The sequence below is a fragment of the Pongo pygmaeus genome, chromosome 10, assembly GCF_028885625.2.
Source record: "Pongo pygmaeus isolate AG05252 chromosome 10, NHGRI_mPonPyg2-v2.0_pri, whole genome shotgun sequence".
NCBI classification, from domain to species: domain Eukaryota; kingdom Metazoa; phylum Chordata; class Mammalia; order Primates; family Hominidae; genus Pongo; species Pongo pygmaeus.
In genome coordinates this window covers 103,037,172-103,061,896 of record NC_072383.2, presented here as the reverse complement: position 1 = coordinate 103,061,896, position 24,725 = coordinate 103,037,172, and the positions used below count along the sequence as shown (strand labels likewise).

At 42.6% G+C, this 24,725-nt stretch overlaps 1 protein-coding gene across 2 annotated transcripts in view; it reads right to left on the bottom strand.

Annotated features, from left to right (window-relative positions):
• The window catches only part of CHST11 (carbohydrate sulfotransferase 11), a 306,072-nt gene that overhangs the window by 219,735 nt on the left and 61,612 nt on the right, over nt 1-24,725 (bottom strand). The window lies entirely within an intron of this gene.

The window sequence follows — 24,725 nt, the reverse complement described above, 5'->3', positions numbered from 1 at the left end:
GATGTTCAACCCTACCATTTAAAAGCATGCCTCACTCTTCTCAACTGAGGAAAGACGAAGTTAGTTGCTTATCATAACTTGGTCCTATACATCCAAGATGTTGAAAATGAAATAGTGGACATGAAAGTTGCTAGAAAGTAAAATGCAGGGGTATTATCATTCAGTTATCACTTCTGGTATAGCAACTGGTAGCTGACAGTCTTTTTGAGATAGAGTCTCGCTCTGTCTCTCAGGCTGGAGTGCAGTGGCACAATCTCAGCTCACTGCAACCTCCACCTCCCGGGTTCAAGCAATTTTCCCTGCCTCAGCCTCCCGAGTATCTGGGATTACAGGCACCTGCCTCCATGCCTAACTAATAACAATCTTTACTCCTAAGACACTTCTTTCCCCTCCAGATTAGCTGACCTGAAGTTATTTGCACTGCCCTTTTCTCATTTGTTTTCCCAATTTCCCCATGAGATGGAGCAAAGCAAGAGAGCCTCTAAAATTCAGACAAATTCATTCAAAGTAAATATCCTATCCCCAACAGGAGGATTTGAAAGAAAGAGGTGATGCCAAAACTCTATTTCAGAATATCTACTAGCCCACCACAGACATTTAAAAAATGTTAGAGTACTGCTTCCTAAATACTCAGGCAAGGAAGCTAAAGGAATTAAAAAGAAAACACCATCGTTATTTTGTCATAGTGAAAAGAAAAAGAGGCACCGAGATGACTATACAAACCGAACACAGACCACATTTCATGAAAAGGGTCTTGCAGGCTCTGAGAAGAAATACCCCCAAAAGGGATGTCAAGCCAGACTGCCATTTAAGATGTCAACTTCACTGACACGTGATGAATCACTTTGTAGGTTTACATCACTCCGTGGAGGTCACCTCAAGGATTTTTGCACCTCCAGAGCAAAGCCAAAGACTCTCAATTAATCACAAAAGAAGGACAGCGTGATCAGGGCACATGAAAGCTTTTAAAATGTGTGTGTGTGTGTGTGAGAGAGAGAGAGAGATTCTGCAGAATACAAACATATGCGTCATGTTCTGATCCTTATTCTTACAAGCTAGTGTGTTGGATACCTCAGGGACGCCGGGTCATCTTCTAAGAGTCATTTGAAAAGTTCTGCCACTGGCTCTTTGCTTTTGCTATCAAAACACTAGCGATGAAAAAGCATTTTCTGACCTGACCCTAACCTTAACTCAAGAAGCAAAATCTTAGAGGGGAAGCTCCATTTCCACCTCACCCCTTCACTTCAATCCACACACGATCAGGTAAGACCACGTAATAAACATGAGCTGTTTTAGGGCATCAAAATGCTCCCTGGCTCACCTTGGGCCGTCTGGATCCTTTGCCTCCAGCCCTCATTAATTTTGTAATTAGAGAGGATGGAGCTGTGGCTTTCCCAGACTGAACCCTGCGGTTTCACCCATCTGCAGGTTTCCCTGGTGGTCCTTGACATGTAATCAATCGTTCTGATTCTGCTGAGGCACGAATCTAAGACAAGATCACCCAGATGAGGGTGGAGGAGTACAGGAGAGGGGCCTCAGGTCACTGGGGATCTGCCCTTGTGGCCCAGTGGTTCGAGGTTCCTGTCTCTTGCACCCATACACACTGTCTCTGACTTTCATCTTTCTTTACAAAAAATATGGCTCTCCCAAAAAGTGGCCTGCCAGAGCTATTGATTAAAGTGAAGATAAGATTAACAAGTCTAGAATTGATGGTTCTTAGCTAAAAATAATGACTTTTCCTAAATCTGAGACACTACCTATATTCTTTTTTATGGCTCCCAAATTACAATTTTAAAAATTTTAAATATACATCAATTTTAAAGTAGGCTTTATTCATTCATTTTATTTATGACTTTTTGTCCTGTACAATCAGCCTCCATATTCATGCATTCCACATTCATGGGTTCCACACTCATGGGTTCAACCAACCTCAGATGGAAAATATTCAGAAAAAAATTCCATAAAGTTCCAAAAAGCAAAACTTGAATTTGCTGCACAACAAGTACTACACTGAATCACACAAACGAAGTGATGTATAGGCACTGTATTAAGTATTTTAAGTAATCTAGAAATTAAAGTATATGGGAGGAGGCACATAGGTTATATGCAAATAAATACTAATACACCTTTTTAGGGCCGGGTGTGGTGGTTCACACTTGTAATCCCAGCACTTTGGGAGGCTGAGGTGGGAGGACTGCTTGAGCTCACGAGTTTGAGACCAGCCTGGGCAACACAGTGAGACCCTATCTCTAAAGAAAAGAAAAAACAAATACTACTACATTATTTTATATAAGGGACTTGAGCATTGTAGATTTCAGTATAAGTAGGAGGTCCTGGAACCAACCCCCCAAGGATACCAAGGGACGACTGTATTTAGATAATTATTAAAAGTCTGAAAAGATAACCAAAGTCTTTCAGTCTATGCTTTACTATGAATTATGCCATTGTGGTTGACAACTTTGGGGGTGTGAGCTGCATGCCTCCCCAGTGCCAAGGGTCCTAACGTGTCCTAGCTTTCTCAGTCCCTTCTACAATCTAGCTCCTCCATCTTTCTTACAAGCATGTTATAATCCCACTGTTCAGCCATCCCACTTTTAGGAAACAATCCCTATTTTAAATATTTCATCATATCCCCATACAAACACTTGCAGTTTTTCATCCATGTCCCAGTACTTTTAATTCAGGAAATACAGCAGTTGTATTTGTAATAAATGCTAAAAGATAATAAAAATAAATGCTAACTACTAGGTGCTTTATTTTATTAAAGTGCATATCTTATAAGGTGCATTATCTTATTAAAGCCTCCAGGGAGGTACCAATATTATTATTATCCCCATTTTTCAGATGCAGAGACACAGAAGTGAAGTAACCTGCCTAAGGTCACACAGCAGGCAAGTGCTGGAACCAGGAATAAACACTGTGGCTGTGGTGCTCCAAAGTCTGGACTCTGTGCTATCACAGGAAAAAAGTGAAGAGTGGCGTTATCAAGCTACTTGTGGGTAGAGGGAAGAACGGTTAGCAGATATATAGATAACTTTTTGCTTTCAAAATTCTATTGCCCAGCTCTGCAATTTGCTAGCTGTGTAACCTTGGGCAACACTTCTCTGGGCATGACAACTCTCTTGGCCTCAGTGTCTTCATCTGTAAAATGAGGAGAATAAGCGTGACTGCTTTATAGGACTGTTGTGTGAATTCAATGAGTTGGCATATGTTGAGTGCAGACACTGTGTCTGAAATACAAGAAGTGCTATGTAAGTGTGAGCTTTCATTGTTATTATTGATTGGACTTTCTAGGCCTCAATTACTCAAAAATCAACACTTCTCAAAATAAAGATAGTAAATTTCTGTTTCTCACTGCCAGATGTTATAATGCTGAATTAGAATATGCACTGGCAATTGGGGCAACTGTTCTGCAATGTCAAGTAACTTGGCCAATTAACCTATATTGTTTACACAAATCAGCCTTGGCTTTTTCCATGAAGGAGATTACAATCTGGTGGAGGAAAGAAATGAAGTGGATTTTAATAGGATGTGGGCTACAGAAAATGTTGAAAAAAGGTATGGATGGGCAAAGTTTAAAAAATACATATTCTCTTTAACATTCTCCATAACTTTAGGCTGCGTATAATAACTCTCTCCCAAAGAATGCAGTATGGAAAGAGTGGGAAAGAGCAATTTTACCACAGAAAAACTCAACAAACACTACTTAGCCAAGAGACCAAGGTCAACGTCAACAGTGATAACTCATGTTGAGAGGGTGATGCACCCTTGATAGGATGAGATGAGAACAGATCCTAACCTCTCTGATCTTTCTCCTGAAATCCCCAAACCTCAGTCAATTCATGAGAAAAATATGAGAAAAAATCCCAATTGAGGAACGTCCTACAAAACACCTGACCAACATGCCTCAAAATGGGCAAGATCACCGAAATAAGGAATGTCTGAGAAACTGCCACAGCCACATGCCTAAGGAAACATGACAACTAAACATAATGTGATCTCTTACATGGAATTCTGGAATAAGAAAAGAACATTAGGTAACAACTAAGAAAATCTGAGTAAAATATGGTCATCAGTTAATAATAATGTATTAATATCAGTTCATTAGTCATGACAAATGTACCATACTAATGTAAGATGTTAACAACAGTGGGTGGCTAACGCCTGGAATCCCAGCACTGTGGGAGGCTGAGGTGGGAGGATTGTTTGAGCTCAGGAGTTCAAAACCAGCCTAGGCAACATAGCAAGACTTCATCTCTACTAAAAATAAAAAAATTAGCCGGGTATGGTGGTACGCACCTGTGGTCCCAGTCATTCAAGAGGCTGAGGTGTGAGGATCACTAGAGCCCGGGAATTTGGGGCTATAGTGAGCCATGACGGCATCACTGCACTCCAGCCTAGGGAACAGAGTGAGACCCTGTCTCCAAAAAAAAAAGGAAGGGAGGTACTGGGAGGAGTAGATGAAAACTGTATTATTTTCACAATTTTTCTCGAATTTTAAACCTATTCCAAATTAAAAATACATTAAAAGGGTTTTTAAAAATTCTATTGAACTCAACCAGTCAGGGCATAAATCCATCTCCAGTGTTCTAATGTTCTTGTGAGTGGTGTGGGTTGGTGAAGTTAAGTAACTTGCCTGTGATTCCACTGATAAGAAGCAGGGCCAAGATTCCAACCCAAGTCATTGGACCTCCAAGCCCACCCTGTTAACTACTTGGCCCCGCTACCCCCCTAATGTTGTGGAAAGCCACATGCTGGGTATCTCAAGGTCAATGCTAATTCAATGCTGGGCACCTGCCTGGTCAGCTGTTTCTATGGACAGCACCGGCCCACCATCTTAGGTTCTGCTGTTTTAGGTCTTCTGTATCTTAGAACCACAATCCCAATCCAAGATGACAACTCCCCAAGTTGGTGGATGATTGAAGCCTGTTATTTGAGCTCTTCACTTTCCATCTCATTCCAGAGTGACATGATAATGGAAACCTTGAGCTGGTATATTTTCAGCAACTACCCCTTTTTGTTCCACACACCTGCGTGCAATGTGGTATGTAACCAGAGGGCAGCCATGGACATGCCTGAACCTGACAGTGAAGAAATTGCTTCCTAACAGCTTCTAGAATGCTTCCCCTGGGAGATACAGTTATTAGGACTGCTGCCTCTGACTCAAACTGAATTTTTCAGAGATCAAGGATCTTAAGGTACAGATGCTAGTGCTGCACAACTATCCCTTCAGCCATCAAACATGTTCCAGGCACAGAGAAGCTGGAATAGAAAGATGAACTGGACAGGGAGGCTCTTTCAAAGGAACATACAACCACCAGGGGAGATGGGACATAAACATCACTGTTATCACAGTAATAACCACCATCTTCTATCTGCCTCGCTCTGTGCCAAGTGTTTTATAAATATTCTCTTAAAAGCCCTGTGAGGTTGTTGCTGGCATCTCCACTTTATAGAAGAGAAAAGCAAGGCAGAGCAATGAAAAGGCAGGCAGAGCTAAGCTGAGCACAGTTCTGATCCGATCCAAAATCCAGACTCCTCCCGATCAAAGGAAGAGAATGAGACATGGTACCATGGGCTGATGTGGATGACATGGAAGAACAGTGAACCAAAGGCGTGCAAAATTTACACGAGTACATCACATGGACAAGTGAGGCCTGAGATTCTGCACTGCTAACATCTAACAACCGTGGTGCTCATACTGCTGGTCCTATGACCACACATTGAGTATGAAGTCTTTACCAAGCAACTATGGGCATCAACTCTTGGGCAGTTCTATATGAAGAAGAGGTTGGCCTCATTAGACTTAAATACTGAGTCTATGACATAAACACCAGACTTAAAGTAAATTAAGTGGTCATAGTTTGCCCTGAAAGGGTTTGAGCAAATACTATTTCTCATGAGCTCCAAGGCATCATTTCTCAGCCTTTACGAGCACTCATCCCGAAGATACTTTCCCAGTCCATCATTTTCATGTCCCTGCCAGGCAAGAAGACTTGTCCTGCTTTGCTGTCTGTATTTTGTATGGAAAAAACCAGTAAAGTGAATTGATATGTTTTATCAAATTACAGTCTCACCCTCATTTCTAATGCATATCCCCTCTGTATGTTGCTGATGCACCATTGAAAACAGCTGAACTAACAGATGTCCTAGAGGAAAGTAAATGTTATATAATAAAAAGGATTGTCCTTCACAATCCACTGTATATGGGACTCTAGAATGAATCTGCTTTTTATCACATGGAATCCAGAGCTACGATCTCTTTCATATGTCTATGCATAAATACATGTATAAATTAAATTTTCTATAGTGCCACAAATGAATACATGATACTGTTTAGGAAATAATGCCCTGGTTTATAACTCTGAGGTTAGCTCTGGTTAAATGAATGTCATCACAAACAAACACTGCAATGTACTTTCCCACCCATTCCGCTCTCCCCTTCTGCTCGGTGTACCCATATGGATTCAATTTTAGCAGACACTGAGCCACCCTGGCAATGGAAGAGGAGAAGATATTTGCAAATACCTCTATTCCACAATGTAAGGTTTATGTTCCTTGAGGTAAGCAACATTCCACATTGCCTGTGGAATGCAGCATGGTCAAAGAGAGTCAGTGTGAGATCTGGCCCTGAGGTCTAAGGACCTCATTGGGATGCACATATTAGAACTCCCAGACATTAAGACCAGATTATTCTAAAACAGTTTGCAGTTAAAACCCAGTGCATGGCAGCCCATGAGGCACTAAGGACAGACACTCCACTGAAAGGTCCCCAAAACAAGCTACCATCTGAACAAGAAGACAGCGTCAGACCTCAATGTCTTCAGACTTGACCTACCATTCCCATTCCTTCCAACCTGAAATCCAGGAGGACGAGGGCATCTCTATGAGCATATCAAGGACGGAGTCCCTACACCATAACTCAGCCCACAGACTCCAAAGGGTGGGTGAGGCCTAGGGAAGGAGGATCAGAAGGCATAAGTACAATCTTTTCACATTTACAAGTTTTCTTACAACATGAAGAAACAGCTCCACGAGGAGTGATTTTACAACCCCATATGATGTCATCTTCTAGCCAGAATCTTTGCCACAGGGGTTTCACAGAAATATAAATGTGTCAGGCTTTACCATAATTAGCTGCTTTTTAAAAAATGTATAATTCACATCTTAAATTGCCTAATGGAGATGGGGTTGGTATAGCTAATCAGAAACTTGGCTTCTGCAAAGAAAGAATAATTGAGCTTCTTAATAAGATGAAATAAAAAGATTTCTAGCCTTTACATTCTGGTGCTTAATAAATCAGTATGCAAATGAAAATAATCAAAACAAAAGCTCCCAAGAAATCAGCCCACACATGCATTATGCTCTTCAGTCTGGCCGTCTGGAGATTAGCAGAGCTTCAAGGCCATGCACCACTCACACCAGAAACCATGCAGCACCGATACAGGATTACATGATGAATCCTTCCTTCCTGGGAGGAAACATTAATGAGGACAGTGGCTTCTCCCGCCCTCTCAGTGGGATCAACTGAAATCCATCCACCTGGCAACCTTCAGGTATGTGTTTGTAATGTGATAAGAACGAATTCAAAAGTCACTAAGCAAAAAGTTCATTGAAATGGAAATCACTAAATGGGAACCGTGAGCAGCAAGTGACTAACCGCAACTTGGAAAAATATGGCTGGGAAATTGTCCTTGCTCTATTTCCCCGGTTCTGAGGGAAGAAGGAGGAAGAGGCTAAGTCATGAGAATTGCTAGAGAAACTACAGACAGTTTCAGGGTCAAGGTCTTCATTTGTGGCCCATATCACATTGTCAAAGAAAATGGAAATGAGGGGTAGAGTCCTTGATATTCATTCTGTCACTCTCCTTCCTTAGTCAAAGCAATATTCTGGACTAAGAAACCAAATTTATTGCTGAAATATGTCATTTTGCTAAATACATTTATTTATCCATAAAACTTTATATCACTATTACACTGACAATGTTGAAGGAAAAAAAGAACTGTTATTTCAACATGAACCTTGCCAAAGGCTTAAGAAAACCACATTTTAGTTTTCCCTTTCTCTATTAAAAAATGCATCTCTACTAACCCAAGATCTCTCTTTCATTATAAGTAACTTTAATTTCATTGAAAGGATTTGGGGATGGGGGTAAATTTTAGTTTCATTCTAAATAAATGCCTTCAATTTCCCAGCCTCGGCCCAATCCAATGGAAATTTTTGTAACAGGACGTGAGCTACAGCCAAAAAGACTTATCTAGAAAAGCTGCCTGTCTCTCTCTCTCTGAACATCCATTGGCTGAGGCCATTTCAGAGTGCCTTCTTTTCATTGCTTATTGATTGGCACTTGCAACCAGCTCCTATGTTTCCACTGTCCCCGACAAGTGATAATGATCCATGAACCATCTAAGACCCCAAGTGTCTTTTGGGAGCACAGTTTGGAAGAAAATGTGCTGGGAAGAATCATTATCATGCGAAGAATCCTTCCACTCATTTATTTATTGATTTATTTATTCATTTTTTTAGTTGTCAAGTCCAGGTTAAGGGGAGAGTGGCAGGAAACAAAAGAACCATCAAAATAAGCCTTGAAAAGTCTCCATTTTAGTAATCATCCCTACTTCATACATTTCACCTCGTCATATTTTCAGGCTCAGAGGAAATTAAACTTATAAGTTCTTCCCCAGGTGCTTCACAAAATGCCAGTGTTTTCAGGCTTGATGCCAGCAACCCAGATAAAGCATGGCCAAATACAAAACAACAAAGGAATCCATGACGCTGGGAACACCTGATCATGTTTACAAGTTCATTACACTTCTTCCTATTCTTCCCAACCCAGGGCTCCTTGGCTTCCTCAAGTCTTGGTCAGGAATCCACAGGGATGACAATCAAGTATACAACCAACTATGGCATGATGTGATGAGTACAGTCATGGAGGTGGGTTCAAAATACCATGGAAATTTATGAAACAGAGTGACGGAATCTGTTGAGGGTATGGGGGTTTGAGTAATTGGGAGCTGATCAAGAAAACAGATTTGGAAGCAAGACATGGTGGTGCGTGCCTGTAGCCCCAGCTACTCAGGAGGCTGAGGTAAGAAGTTTGCTTGAGCCCAGGAGTTCAAGACCAGCCTGGGCAACATAGTGAGAACCTATCTCTAAAAGGAAATAAAAAGAAAAAAGATTTGGCAGTAACACACAACAGCACTTAAACAGGGTTGCATGAGAGGGAAGTCCCTCATAGCATGAGACCATCCAGAGGGTTATGGTGGGTGTGGGGGCCACTGTCTGGGGTGGGGAGGGGAACTGTAGGGGATGATGTAGCTCAGGAGCATTGTAGGATCGTTGGGCCAGTGAGCAGTCTTAGGTCTTATAACCATAAGGCTCTGTCTCATCAATGGCTGGCACATGGTGGGTATAGTTCTGTGGGGTATGCAAAGTAGGCAGGCCCTGAATGGCTAGAAATCTGCTTGTTTTGGCTATTTTTAAAACAAATGGATGTGTAAAAATTTGAGCTTGGGAAGGGATGTGGAGAGCTTATGAGCTGGTGAACACACAGGCGGTGGGAGGGTGGCATGCCTGGAGAGGGCATGGACGCTCTGCACCCCTCTCGCACCTTGCCCTATGTACCTCTGCATCGGACTGTTCCTTGGTATTCTTTGTAATAAACTCACAAACATTTTAAAAATTGAGTTTGGAACCTACAGGTTTTTGAGACTGTTAGGTGCAGTCTGTTGTGAAGAAACAACCTAGGAACCAATACACCGTCTTTGGCTAATTTTTATAACGGGGGTGGAGGTGGGAATCATCATGAAAGGGCTGTGAACTAGACCTTGGAGTGAAATTTTGCCAGTCAAAAGGGAGAGGGAAGGCACTCCAGGCAGAGGACAGCAAACATGAAGGTTCAGACACCATGACATGGGCAACTTCAAGTCATGCTGTTGATGGCAACAAGACAGGGACATGAAAGCCGATTCGTGGGGCTGGAAGCCAGGGTGTGAGGGAAAGGGATGGTGGGAAAAGAGGACAGACAGAGATGAGACCAACACATGAAATGGGGATTAAGAGCACTAGTTTTGGAGCACAGCTGCCCAGAGCCCAATCCTGGTTTCATCACTTTTTAGCAGGAGCCACTGGGCAAGTGACTTAATCCCTCTAGCCTCCATTTCCTTCACAGTAAAAAAGACTTACAAACAATGCCTACCATGATGCCAGATATTCTGACTGTTAGCAAACAACCATAGTCATGGTCTGGTCTTGGATCCCATGCCAAGGAAGGTTGACTCCATGCCATTGACAGTAATGGGGAAGGTACTATGTGTAACAGAGAGAGTGACTGGGCCAGATCAGTGCTGGGAGAACATGCACAGGACAGAGAAGAGGCAGGAGGCAAGGAAACCAGAAGACTACTGCACTAGTCCTAGCAAGGGATACTACAGGCCTGAATTGAACAGTAACAGAAGGGAAGAAATGAATGAGAGGAATTTCCAAGAGAGATCTCAGGGAGAATGCACAGGGACTGAAAAGAAGAAAGAATCAGGGAAAGAAAAAATAAATCAACAATGACTTCAAGCTTTCTTTGCAGGATTTTCCCATCCATTGTCTCCATGTCACTTAATCTTTTTTTTTCTCTCTCTTTTTTTTTTTGGACACAGGATCTCCCTCTGTTGCCACAATCATAGCTCACTGCAGCCTCAAACTCCTGGGCTCAAGCGATCCTCTTGCCTCTCAAGTACCTGGGAGTACCGGCATGGACCACAACACCTGGCTAATTTTTTACATTTTTTGTAAAGACAAGGTCCCACTATGTTGCCAAGGCTGGTCTCAAACTCCTGGCCTCAGATGACCCTCCCACTTCAGCCTCCCAAAGTGTTGGGATTACAGGCATGAGCCACCATGCCCACCCACCACGTCGCTTAATCTTTAAAGACAAATACCATGGTAGAAAGAAGGAAGGCCATCATCTTTGAGCGATTCTTCTCCTAGGAGAAAAAAATGTCACTTTCTGATACAGTATTTTAGAAAGGACAAGGGAAGAGATGAAGGTAAGTGTGGCTGACGGAAAACATGAAAGCTGGCTGCAGCTCCACTAAATCAGCCTCACTGGGATTTATACTGAGAGAGTGGCATCCGGCTTCCCAAACACCTTAATGAGCCTTAAATCCACGTGAAATTTCAATGAACCATCTCTATCCTGAAAAGCTCCTGCGAAACATCTAAATCATGAATCAGGGTCTACAGCACGAATCCATTTATATACTGAAAGTGCTTCTGAACCAAAAGAAACTTGGCTTCCATCACCTTCTTAAGGCCACAGATTTTGAACTTATCATATTTTGGAAACCCCAAAGGTGAGTCAGGAGGCTGGATATCCAGGCTGAAGCTTTGAGAAGAATTCCATGGAGATTCAAGGCATCTTCAGTGGAAGTTCACAAAAGTGAGTGGAAAGAATACAACAAAATGAAGCAAGTGCTTAACCTACATTTCAAGGTAGCTAGACTTTTTTCTTCCTTCCATCTCCTTTTCCTATAGTATTTCAATGAAGCTGCCAAGTAGATTGCTAAGACTTTATGCTCTAGTCTCCCTAAACTGTCAATGTCCTCACCAGCTTTAAGATCCATTTCCATCACACAGGACCTTATTGTAGGACTCTAGTTACATTGCCAACCTCTGGGTATAAAAAGGTCTCAAGACACGGAGAGAGGCAAATCATGCAACAGAACAAAGCACAAGCTAACATGGGCTAAAATGGAGAATAAGGGGATCAAATAAGAAGTGAGGACGTGTTATACACCAATAACAGACAAACTGAGAGCCAAATCATGAGTGAACTCCCATTCACAATTGCTTCAAAGAGAATAAAATACCTAGGAATCCAACTTACAAGGGACGTGAAGGACCTCTTCAAGGAGAACTACAAACCACTGCTCAATGAAATAAAAGAGGATACAAACAAATGGAAGAACATTCCATGCTCATGGGTAGGAAGAATCAATATCGTGAAAATGGCCATACTGCCCAAGGTAATTTATAGATTCAATGCCATCCCCATCAAGCTACCAATGACTTTCTTCACAGAATTGGAAAAAACTACTTTAAAGTTCATATGGAACCAAAAAAGAGCCCGCATCGCCAAGTCAATCCTAAGCCAAAAGAACAAAGCTGGAGGCATCACGCTACCTGACTTCAAACTATACTACAAGGCTACAGTAACCAAAACAGCATGGTGCTGGTACCAAAACAGAGATATAGACCAATGGAACAGAACAGAGCCCTCAGAAATAATGCCACATATCTACAACTATCTGATCTTTGACAAACCTGAGAAAAACAAGCAATGGGGAAAGGATTCCCTATTTAATAAACGGTGCTGGGAAAACTGGCTAGCCATATGTAGAAAGCTGAAACTGGACCCCTTCCTTACACCTTATACAAAAATCAATTCAAGATGGATTAAAGACTTAAATGTTAGACCTAAAACCATAAAAACCCTAGAAGAAAACCTAGGCAATACCATTCAGGACATAGGCTTGGGCAAGGACTTCATGTCTAAAACACCAAAAGCAATGGCAACAAAAGCCAAAATTGACAAATGGAATCTAATTAAACTCATGTTCTCACTCATAGATGGGAATTGAACAATGAGAACACATGGACACAGGAAGGGGAACATCACACTCTGGGGACTGTTGTGGGGTGGGGGAGGGGGGAGGGATAGCATTAGGAGATATACCTAATACTAAACGATGAGTTAATGGGTGCAGCACACCAGCATGGCACATGTATACATATGAAACTAACCTACACATTGTGCACATGTACCCTAAAACTTAAAGTATAATAATAATTTTAAAAAAAAAAGAAGTGAGGATGTGGAGGAATTTTTGGCTAAGACCAGAAATGATGATGATCATGATGATTATAATGATGGTGGTGGTGGTGGTAGTGATAACTAACATTTATTGAGCATTTAACTCTTGGATAGATACTGCAAGTAGTCCCCAGTATCCCACCTCTCTTTCTTATACAGTAATAGTGCTTTGAGACAGTCTCACTCTGTCTCCCAGACTCAAGTATAATGGCGCAATCTCGGCTCACAGCAACCTCCACCTCCCGGGTTCAAGAGATTCTTGTGCCTCAGCCTCCCAATTGGCTGGGATTACAGGCTTGTGCCACCATGCCTGGCTAATTTTTTGTATTTTTAGTAGAGATGAGGTTTCACTATGTTGGCCAGGCTGGTCTTGAACTCCTGTCTTCAAGTGATCCACCCACCTCAGCCTCTCAAAGTGTTGGGATTACAGGCTCATGCTTTTTAGTTGGGCATCCAGCTAAAGACTACAATTTCCCCGCCTCACTTGTGAATAATGTGATCACATGATTGAGCTTTGGCCAGTGAGATGAGGCAGTGCTGTGAGTAACTTTTCGGCCATGTTGTTAAGGGAAAGAGCCATGCCTTCCTTATCCCCTTTTCCCTTACTGGCTGGAACGCAGAAATGATGGCAGGAACTGAAGCAGCCACCTTGGACCAGGAGATGGAAGGCATATATTGAAGATGGCAAAACAACAAGCTATAGAAGGCTGGGTCTCTGATCATTGTGGAACCTGCAGAACCAGTCCTAAGCCATCTACCCTGACCATGTATCACAGAGAAATCAATTTACATCTTTTTAAAGTCATCATTATTTGGAGCCTCTCTGTCAAAGCAGCTGAATTGATAAAACAAGTACTGGGCTACATACTTTACATGCATGATCTTATTTAATCCACACACAGCCCTATAAAAGAACCAAGAGAGTCAAACCACTTCTCTGAGCTCTCAGAGTAAGTGGCAGGGCCAGGGATGGAAAAAGGCAGCCAGATTCCAGAGGTTAGAATACAATGTCTCCCTGTCACACAACAAATTGACCTAAACCAAGGAAGGAATCTAATAACCCCCAAAAATGTATGCCAGACCTAACAATCTCTCCAGCAAAGAGTAAGTAGGCACAACTCCTTAGTTACTCTGGTCTCCAGGTGCTCAATTTGCCCTCATCTCCTTCCCCAGCCTCAGGGAAGCTCAGGTAGAGACTTGTCCACCTCTCTATTTAAATTTCATTTCCTCCACAGCATCTGCCTGAGCACTAAGGTAAAATGAGAAAGCTGTGGACACAACTATTTCCTGATGGCAGCCAGCTCTCTCTACACTAGACTGAGGTCCTACTTGCCCAGCAGTGTGTTTATTGAATTTCTACCTTTCTTTATTCTTCTCACCTCCCTTCCAAAAGGTAAGGTTGCCCTCAGTAGATTCAGTGGTATGGCACAACTCAGAAAGAATTGCAAAGTCAGTCCTGGGGACACTGCAGCACAAGGAAATACTGTCAAGTACATTGGATCGAAAATGGCCAGGTCATCCCTCTTCTTTCCCAGGGTTTTAAAATGAAAAATAACTAAAAGCCTTGATAGCACCTAAAGCAAAAAGTGAATTTTAAATTCTCTCTATCTGAACACCAAAGGAAAAACAGCACAGTCTAGTGCACTCACTAGCTCTTCTTATAACCTGACAACGTCTTGGAAAACTCCTCCAGGTCTCTTTTTCCACATCTAAAGAGTGGCAGGTGGAAGAACAGCACTGGCCACCCAGTCCCCAAGCTGCAGGGGGACCCAGTGAACTCATGATGGTTCTACTGAACAGAGTTGTCACTGAACAATTTCTTCCTACGTTTGCAAATGAAGAGTGAGTTAAAGGAGGTTTCATTTTCTCGCCAGTTTCATTGAAATTTACTCTGTGATTGGGCACCTGAAGAAAAATCACTTTGGAGTGTCAAGGCCTGCCAGAAATGATCTGGAGGCAAAGAAGCCTTTAGCTTTTGAATCTTCTTGCTCACAGCTGGGCTATGCCATCTCCCAGATGAAGCTGGCTCAAGTTTACTTGAAAATACACTTACCTGAAAGGGTGTTGCGACAGTCAGGTGAGGCACATGCTTGTTTGGTGTATAGAACGTGCTCAGTAAATACTAGCTAAAATTACTAGAGTTATCACGGACATAACCATCATCATCTGGGACATACCTGTGTGAAGCTATTAACACCCTGTGGAAAATCAAGGTTTATCATCTGATATGGTTTAGCTCTGTGTCCCCACCCAAATCTCATCTCCACTTGTAATCCCCATGTGTTTCAAGGGAGGAACCTGGTGGGAGGTGACTGGATCATGGGGGTGGTTTCCCCCATACTGTTCTCGTGATACTGAGTGAATTCTCATGAGAGCTGATGATTGTAAAGTGTGGTACTTCCTCCCTTACTCTCTCTCTTGCTGCCATGTAAGACGTGCCTTGCTTCCCTTTCACCTTCCGCCATGATTGTAAGTTTCCTGAGCTCTCCCAGCCATGTGGAACTGTGAGTCAATTAAACCTCTTTTCTTCATAAATTACACAGTCTCAGGTAGTTCTTTACAGCAGTGTGGAAACAGACTAATACATCATCTTTTCTAATAGAGCACTAAGTTGGGGGTAGTGGGTAGCTTCCTAAGGAAACAAAACAATAAAGTGTAAGTCTCAACTAATTCAATAAACACTGATTAACTACCAGGCTCAGAGCTAGGTGCTGTCTCTGCCCTCAAGGTTCTCAGAAGTGTATAGAAGATCCACGTAGGTGGGGAGGGGAGGGAGAGAGAGAGAAGGATTGCCTCCGAGGCCCTCACACAGAGCAGGTAGCCTAGAACTGAGTCATAAAGGATCTGTAGTTTCTCAGGCAAGAGAAGAGAGCTCTGCCCAAGGTCAGAAAGGCAGACAGCAGCCAGAGACAAAAGACCTCCTGTGACACTCCATGAAGTTGGAAATGTACCGCATCGGTCAAGGTAGCCATGTGTATTAATCCACTCAGGCTGCCATAATAAAGTACCACAGACTGGGTGGCCTAAACAACAAAGTTATTTTCTCACAGTTCTGGAGGCTGGAAGATAAGGTGTTGGCAGGTCAGGTCTGGTTTCTGTGCCATCAGTCAGACTGGATTAGTATCCACCCTAATGACCCCATTTTACCTTAATCACCTTTTTAAAGGCCCTATCTATCTCTGAATACAGTCACATTCTGAGGCATTGGGGGTTAGGAATTTGTGGGGAGACACATTTCAACCCGTTATACCATGAAAGGACTGGCAGGAGGAGAGCCATTTTAGAAAGAGTGCCGTGTGGTGCTGAGAATGGAATTTGGGAGGGGAGGCTGGAGGCAGTCAGGCCGCTGAGGACCCAGGGAGGAGAACATGGAGGCCTCGCCAACCCGGGAGAAAAGAGGACAAGGTATGGGCCATCTTGCTCAAGACTCAACCCCTTGTTATTCACCGCAAATCCCTGCCATCCCCTGCGGGGAGGAGTCCACTTGTGTGTGTGGGTTCTCAGAACAACCCTTCCCTGGCTGGGCTTGATCACCCACTCCCAAAACCTGCCAGGGTTCTCAGGACCCCAGGAAGCTAAACATTTCTACCTGAGGAGCAGAAATAAAAACAAGACTTGCAGTGGGTTGAGAACACGAGTCCAAGCCCTGAGAGTCAACTCTTCAGAGTGGAAGAACTGGCGCTCTGGTGCCCCCACTGGCCCATCAAGCCCCCTCTAACAAGCACCCCTCACAAATAAAGCCCCAGCAGGAAGCCCATTAACACCTCACAGGGGCAAACCTCAGGCCCGGAGGAGAAACTTCAAAAGACATCCCAGCAGCACAACATGCCAGAAGAGCCATCAATCAAGAACACCATCCCAGGAAGTAGCCGGCTGAACTGGGGAAAAGAGTCAGGCACATAAATTAAATGTCCCTCAGCCCCTATACGGAGCTCAATTTATTGCGATAGAGGCCAACTGGGCTCCTTAAGTTTAAAAAGGATCAAGGCCTCTATAAACAGTATGTAGAACTACCTTCCATGGAACAAAAACACCAAGAGAAATTCTCCCTTCTTTTCTTTTTCTTTTTTTTTTTTTTTTTTAAGAAAATGATCCATTTGTGAAAATAATTCCCACAACACGGAACTCTTTGCCTCAAATGTTATATAAAAGTCAACTCACTGGTCAACAAAAAAAAAAGTCAGATACAACTACCAATCAGCCTTTCTGATTTGTTGAAATTAATTTCAGAATTGGATTTTCTAAGTGGGGTGGCCTGCCGAAAATACATGCTAAAAACCTAAAATCTAATTCGTGTTAAAATTAGCTGAAAATCTGAAGCATTGTTTATAGGCTTGACACTCTTTCTTCTCCCACCCCCACCCAACACATACAAACATTTCCCACCAATCCTTGAACTGCAAAAAACAGCTTGGTAAAAATCAGCATCATAGCAAAGATGCAAATAAGGGCTATGTGAGAAACCTTACAATTTCTCAGGAGATTGTTAGTTGTGTAATACCAAAAGGCATCACATATCTTATTTCCACAGAAACCCTCCAATGGCCAATATTTGGTTTTCCTTTTTTTGTTAACTATCTAATCTCTTTGCCCTTAATAATAATCAAAATAGCACTTACTACGTCCCAGCCCTGTGTTGAGTACTTTGCAAGTCTTTACTCTCACTTCATTCTAATATCAATTCTCTCAGGTAAATACTGTTGTTATTCCCATCTTATAAAAAGGAAAGCTGAGGCTCAGGGAGATTAAGTAATTTGCCCCAAGTCACACAGGTAGAGAACAGCAAAATGGAAATCCAAACCCAGGTTTGTCAGACCTAAATCCCGTGCTCTTAACCATGAATTTTAATGGCCTGTCCTCATGCTAATTCAAAAGATGATGGAATCCTCTTCTTCTCAACTGGCCTTTCAGTAAAATACATTTAGAAAGTGTTTGCCATTTAAACTTATGGTTCAAAAAGTGATTCTGAAGAATACACACTATGAGGTTTAAAAATATCTCTTAAGAATTAGAAGCAGTGGCTCACGCTTGTAATCCCAGCACTTTGGGAGGCTGAGGCAGGAGGATTGCTTGAGGCCACAAGTTCTAGGATCACTTGAACCCAGGAGTTGAAGGCTGCAGTGAACTATGATCATGATACTGCATTCCAGCCTATGTAACTGAGACTGTCTCTTAAAAAAAAAAAAAGAAAAGAAAAGAAAGAAAAAAGGAAAGAATTCCATTGGATACCTTAATAAATTACAGTCATAAGATTTGATCTTTTTTCTGGATTGTCATTTCTTCCCTCTTTTTCTGTTTAAAAATACAAGCACTTACACTATGCTGAGTTACGCAAACCATGAAATCCAACTCTAGAACTTGGGTTTATAAAAACAAATGAAAGTGTTACAATGGTTGCATGCTTTGCTCTGTTCACAGAGATGAGAACCAAAACAAAATAAAAATAGGTATGTGTCAAGGAAGAATTTGACTTAAAATTTAGGAAAACATCCTGTATCCCAGACTGTAGGCTCCTTGAGGTCAGAGATCCTGTCTTATTTGACTTTTCATCCCCAAAACCCAGGACAGAATTGGCACCTAGTAGGTGCTTGATAACCATTTGCCAAAATGGAGCATGGATGAATGGATGGATGGATGGATGGATGGATGGATGGATGGATGGATGGATGGATGGATGGGTGGATGAATGGATGGACAGATGGACGGACGGACGGACGGATGAGTGGATGGCTAGAAGGGTAGGTGAGTGGATGGATGAATGGAAGGAGGGATGGAAAATGGATGGTAAGGTGGATAAGTAGATGAATGGATGGATGGAAGGATGCTTATACCAATGGTTAAATACTGAAATTCTCTGTCAAGAACTCATTCCCTATACGTGTCTATATCTGTTTTCTGGCTGGATATATATTTTTAAACAGTCCATCCTAGATTAGGATAAATGAATGAACGAGCTGCAAAGCCCACTAGCTCTCTGACTAAGGGTCAAATGCAGGCCACTACTGAACTATCGCCTTCCCAAGGACAGGCAAACAAACACTAGCAACTGTACACTCCATAATTGCCCATTTAACAAATACATGGTGAATGCAAATAATTTTTCTGGAAGGCTGCCCTATCTGTTGGCACCAAAACCTATTTATAATCCTCTCCATGTGTCCTTCCTATTCTCGAGTCACTATGGTGGGAAGCAACATTTATTCGCAAGAAAAATACTTTGGGTCAGTAATTAATCCAGAAAACAAGTCTTGCTGCAGCACTATATGACTCCAATTGAGAGGCAAAAAAAAAGAAAGAAAACAAAAATATCTGGCTTTCCTGAACACTGCAGCTTTGAGGTTGCCGATCAGAGCTTCTGTCTTTCACCCCAGAAAACACAGGGGGATAGGGACTTCTAAAGACAAACTATGTGGATAGGGTGAGGTGAAACCCATGTGAAATTCCAGAAAACCCTTCTTCAAAGTGTCTAGGCACTGCAGGGTTCCCAGAAGACTAAAAAGCAGAAAGAAAACTTATAAACAAATAATTTTCCATGTTTAACACAGAGAGAGATAACAGGTAAACAACCAGCAAAAATGCTGAGTAAATGCCAGTGTTCTAACAAGCAACAAAATATTCCTTTTACAGTAAGGGTGAGACTGCTCTGCGGTTTTACAAAAGCATTTTTACATAAAATATTATTTCACTTGAGAAAGCTAAGGAAAGGAATGTGAACACTCCATTTCACAAATAAGGGAACCGAGGCTTACTCTCTAAGGTTCAATGACTTGCTGAAGGTCAGAAAACCAGGAAGTGGAAATGGACAGGTTTCCTGATTTGGGTTTTTTTTCACCTTTCTCTGATATATTTCTCTTTGCTCAACAAAAACATTTGAGGCCGCACGTTGAGTGCCAGGTTATACCCAGGTAGATTCCAAGCTGGGAACAGATCCCACCTATATGACACTTCCAGATGGGATTTAAGGATTGGAGCCAGAATTCAAGTTGGCTTCCCTCACTCCAAAGCATGTGGGTCCTCCAGGAAGCGATAAGAATTCCCAGTATTAAGCCAGCCAGAGGAGGAGGGACAGAGACAGAGACAAGAAACCCCACCCACACATCTGGAAACAGATAAGAAACTCAATGTGGACTCTCACCACTCCATCTTAAAGCCATCTCAGAGATAAGTTTCTGCATCTGAAGGCAAACCCTATGGTGGCCTGAACAGATATAATCTGGTTGTCTTTAGTACTATGAAGAGTGCCTTTTTAAGAAGCAAATTCTCCATTTCTAATTAGTCAAGCATCACAGCTTCTCTTATTAGACTACTGTTTTGTAATTGTCCGCCTTTCCTACCCCATCTATCCCAACAAACTTGCTGTGAACAGAGCCCAAATCAAGCATGAAAAAATGATCAGATTGAAATCCTCAAGTCTCTATACCACACCACCATTTTGCCTTTATCAAGGACGATGAGAAAAAATAAAACCCATCCTACAGAGGTCCCCAAATGTGGCCGAGGATTCAAAATAGCACAGGGGGAGCCTTTCAGAATGATGCAATAGGACCAGGTGCAGTGGTTCACACCTGTAATCCCAGCACTTTGGGAGGCTGAGGCAGGAGGATTGCCTGAGGCCAGGAGTTCAAGACCAGCCCAAGCAACATAGCGAGACCACCCCCCCGCCCACCACGTCTACAAAAATATTGAAAAAAATAGAAAAATAAAATAAAATGATGGAACATAGGGCCCACCTCCAGAGATTCGGATGAGTGAGTGGTCTAGGGGAACCCTGGTATCTGATGCTCATGCTGGGATTATTTCAAAGTACACCAGGTAATTCTGATGATCAGCCTGCCTGAGAACCCTATACCAATACACATAAATACATCTACATCAGGCAAAAGGCTGTCTTGAAAGCTCGGACCTCCACTTGAAGACCCACTAAGTGCCAAACACGAAGTGAGGTATATCCTACACACCATACAATCTCATGTAATCCTTACAGCGTGGTGGCACACTGATGCCCATTTTACAGATTAAAAATAACATGGCTCAGTGAGATATACTGATATTCCCAAGTTTATGCAGCTAAAGATGTGTAAATTTCTATGCTTTCCCAGGAGGTTTGCTCTGTGCTCCTAAATTGTGTGGAAAAATCCCCTTCTGAGAAAAAGAGCCAAAGCAAATACTAGAATACAGAGATAAATGTATTGGAGAAGCTGGTGCCGGCATAAAGAATTTCTTGATTTAATTCCACATTATTGATTAATATAACTGGGAAAGAAATGCTAGTGGAAACAGACATCCCAATTTTATAAGCTCCAGAAGAGTCGAATTTTCCGGGCACGGAGAGGGCGATAAGATCCTAACTGAGATTTCACCACCAAGCAGGAACTAGGCCAAACAATTTCATTAGCCTGTAGTTCAGCCTGCCCCAGCCTAGGTGACCCATTCAGCAGCCATGAGCAGGGATAAAGGCAGAAAATGCCCACTGGCAGTAAAACAAGATACGACTCACCAGGCTGGGGACAGAAGAGGCCCATTTCAATCAAACAGTGGAGTAGACTCAAATCAACTTTCCCTAAGTGGGCATAGAATCAAAGAATCACTGTGGGATCCCCAGAGGACAGAGTGAAGTACTTTGACACCCTTACACAGGACACCTCCATCCAGCCCTCATTCCCTTAGCAGGATACCATTTCTTCCCAGGATATGTTGGGGCAGAAGCTAGATGCAGTCACCTTCCTGGAATTAGGTCTGAGCTAAGCGTCAGGAGAGCTAGCTCTCTATGACCACCTCACTCACTCAGTGTATTCTTGGGCAAGTCATTTCACTTTGGGCTCGAGTTTATAAAATAAAGAGGTAAAACCACATCATCTTTGAATTCCTTGCCATCTCTGACAGTATACGAAACCAAGATCCACAGTCACAACCAGGCTGACCAGACAAAGTCTGCAGGGGGATTTAATCCCAAAATGTGGACCACAAAGAAGGGAGAAAAACCAACCTGCATGTAATCATATTCACCCAGGTTCACATGTTGCGGAAATGCATTAAAGAAAAGCATGCAGATAAGGAGAAAATAGTTACATGGGAAGGGAAAAGATGCAGACCCGGAGAAGAAGAATGTTCGCCTTAAAGGTCCCACCAGCGTAGACTTGAATACAATGGCAAATCTCCGAACCTTCCTTTGGATCTCCAAGTCATTCATCTACAAATATGTATTGAGCAACTTCACTGGGAGACAGGACACTGAGATCAACTGTTATCCTTATCCTTATTATGATTACTATTTAATTAGGGCAGCTGGGGAAAAAAAGACATGTCTAATTAAGTGCTCAGATTCCCTAAATAGATTTTTTAAATCCACCATTAAGATTCAGAATATGTTCTATTCTTTCCCACTGGACTCACATATTCCAAAGGAATATCAGGCAGTCGCCTTTAAAACAAATGGACCACAAGCCTCCAGGGCCAGAGAACAGAAGGGGTGGCTGCACACGCCACTGGCTGCAGACTGTCTGACTTCCTTAGCAGATACAAGCAAAGGCCAAGTGCCCTCAAGAGAATTCAAAAACCCCTGCCATCCCCCCTCCCATGCTGTGAGCCTGGGACAGATTTAGTTCCAGCCACAGAACACTTCACTGCACCAGCTTGATGCTCAGGGCTTATCCTGAACATGGCTAGGATCATGCCCCAGGAAGAAGATCCTATGAGTGAACAAAATTACGCCATCCTAAGAATCCCCTTCAACAAGTGCTTTGGAATTTCAGATGCTGGAACAATCTATCCTATAGCAGACTGAGAGGTTTGGTTTTTTTTGTTTTGCTTTGTTTTTTTTTTTTTAAAAAAAAAAAGGTTACACAAGTGGCTAAGTAGCAACAGCAATGGTGCTCCTCCTGACCACCACCCATGTACTAACCCGCCCTTCTTACACTAACAACTGCTGCTCCTACTTAGCAAACTAATCACTAACCATTAGTCCTACTGCCTCTCACTGAATGCACCCACGTCCATTCCTTTAGGCTTATAAAGCATTTACTTCTCCATTAGCTTATGTGGCATGTAAGATCCTGAGAGGTGCCATTGGGCCCATTGGACAGATAAAGAAACTAATGCTCAGTAGTTCAGAGACTCTCCTGAAGCCTCCCAGCTGATAAGCAGTGAACTGGTTTTGCTACCTCATCCCTTACTGTCTGTAGCATGGGTGTGCAGAAAGACAACAGACAACTTTGATCTGTTCCGACGCCAGCAGCTAGGAATGAAGCTGAGACATAAGGAACATGGAGTTCCTGCACCCCGTTCCCTGATGGAGTCCCAGTCCCTTGCACAGCTGTGCCTCCTAAATTAAACACATGCACTCTCCATAAGTAGTTTCCTAGGAAAACCAGACTACTGTCCTTTAGGAACCAACCCTGCACCTGCAGAAAAGCCTTCAACAAAACCAACTGTGAAGGCTTTGCCGAAACAGTTCTCAGAACAGCTGTCCTGGTCCTGCCACAGCACAGGAAATCATCCCATCTTGGCAAACCCCACTCAACCATGTTTCCATGCTGCAGCCTTAGAGGAATGAAAATATCAATCTGAGCCAAGCAAATCTAACAGGCTATCATGCAAAATGCTGGTGTCAAATCAAGCCTCAACCAGTAATTATCCATCAAGCAGGGCCATAATAATGGGCTCCCTGGGGTCACTTCACTGGGAGGCAGGGAGGTGGTTACTAAAGAGGGAGTTGGAATTGGACAAGTGACAGCCTTAAGAGAAAGGCGTTCATCTCACTTTTCTAGCTTCTTCTACAGGTTAGGGGGTTCTACCCAACCCTCTAACCAAACCTATCCCCACTGAGGTCAAAACCCATCCTGTGGCTGCCTCGAGGCATTTATGATGACACACTGGGGCAGATCTCTATCATGTTGTACCCTCCTTTAAGTTTAAAGGAAGTTGGCTTTAGCTAATGGTCTGAAAGGTGCTTCCTTTACCAACTGCTGTCATTAAACTAGCAGAACATTAATTTAAACTCTTATGGTAAGGGGGTTTCCTGGAAATTCCTTAAAGGAAGTCTGTAATTGACAGTGTGGTTAAACGTCATACAGACAGCACAAAAATCCTAATCAAATACAATTAGTGCAGGCTCAAGTCCCCTTGTAGACAAATAGCACTTTTGTTCATAAGAAGTATTGTGCCATACCCCTGTTTAGGGTTGGGACTATTATGGAGAAAGAAACACACACGCGCGCGCGCACACACACACACACACACACACACACAAACACACACACACACCTCAAGAGTCCAGGCCTGGGCCTCAAAGCTCATCATGACATTTGCTCCAACTCTACAATCTGATTGAAGAGAAGAAAGAGTTAAAAAAAAAAAGAGAGAGAAAAAAAAGAAAAGATTTTAAGAAAACAATAGTTTCTATTAAAATGCATAACATCATCTTTCAAAGATGAAAGGACTTAGTAGAAACACCATAAACCTCAGAATTACACAGTAAATTGCTTCTTTTGTTTAAGGCAAATTAATATTGGATCACAGATAAAAAATAAATCCTCCCAACATCCCCAGCTAAAGGATGCTATTATTCATTATGCAGCTTGGGAGACTGCATGTTGACTATTTTGTAGAAAATGAATGAAGGGTTGGTTATAATCACCTTCCCACTCAAATCCTGTCTCATTACCTGAAGTGTTTTTCCTGCAAAGTGACACACAAATGATTTTCTAGTCTTCGTTTTCTTCTCATAAGCCACCACACGCAGGGCGAGGGAAAGTCCGGGGTGTATTAACTATGCCAGTGAATCTGCCCGGGGTCCTTCAAAGCGCTTCCCAGAACACGGTGCACAGACATTACATTTGCCTAGGTCTTTATCAGAGTCCAA